The 549-nt window shown below is 54.1% G+C and overlaps 1 protein-coding gene across 1 annotated transcript in view; it reads left to right on the forward strand.

Moving 5' to 3' along the window:
- LOC102765912 (mucin-5AC) overlaps nt 1-549 on the forward strand; it is a 54,888-nt gene that overhangs the window by 771 nt on the left and 53,568 nt on the right. The gene's annotated exons all lie outside the window — the stretch shown is intronic.

Below are 549 nucleotides of genomic sequence, written 5' to 3' on the forward strand. Positions count from 1 at the left end.
GTGTTCTGACTTCTTCCAGCTGACCAGGAATGAAGGGAGGCGGTTAAAGGCCGGGGTCAGGCAGAGGCAGGTTGGATGGTAGCCGAGTGTAGGGATGGAGCAGAAGCTGATTTACAGTCACCCGTGACATCTCTGCAATGTTGGAGTGGATGAACTTAAGGAGGCAGCGGGCTTGGAGAAAAAAGACACAGATGAGAATTAGGGGTCCTATCACATGGGTAGGCCAGGTAGCTAAGGGGCTTTGGAACCAGCAGAAAGGAGAGTTGTCCTGGAAGTGTCCTGCATGTAGTTCTTCACTCAGCTTAGTCAGGGTCTGTACATTTTGCTCCACTACTCCGGATTTAATGAAGTAGCAGCATTCTCCCTGAAGGAACCACCTCAACAGAGACACCGACCCCAACCCCTACCACCACCACCACTGAGACCCCAACCCCAACCCCTACTACCACCACCACTGAGACACCGACCCCAACCCCTACTACCACCACCACTGAGACACCGACCCCAACCCCTACTACCACCACAGTGCCCCCGAGTACCACCTCAACA

Source organism: Myotis davidii, unplaced genomic scaffold (assembly GCF_000327345.1).
Source record: "Myotis davidii unplaced genomic scaffold, ASM32734v1 scaffold3211, whole genome shotgun sequence".
Classification (NCBI taxonomy): Eukaryota; Metazoa; Chordata; class Mammalia; order Chiroptera; family Vespertilionidae; genus Myotis; species Myotis davidii.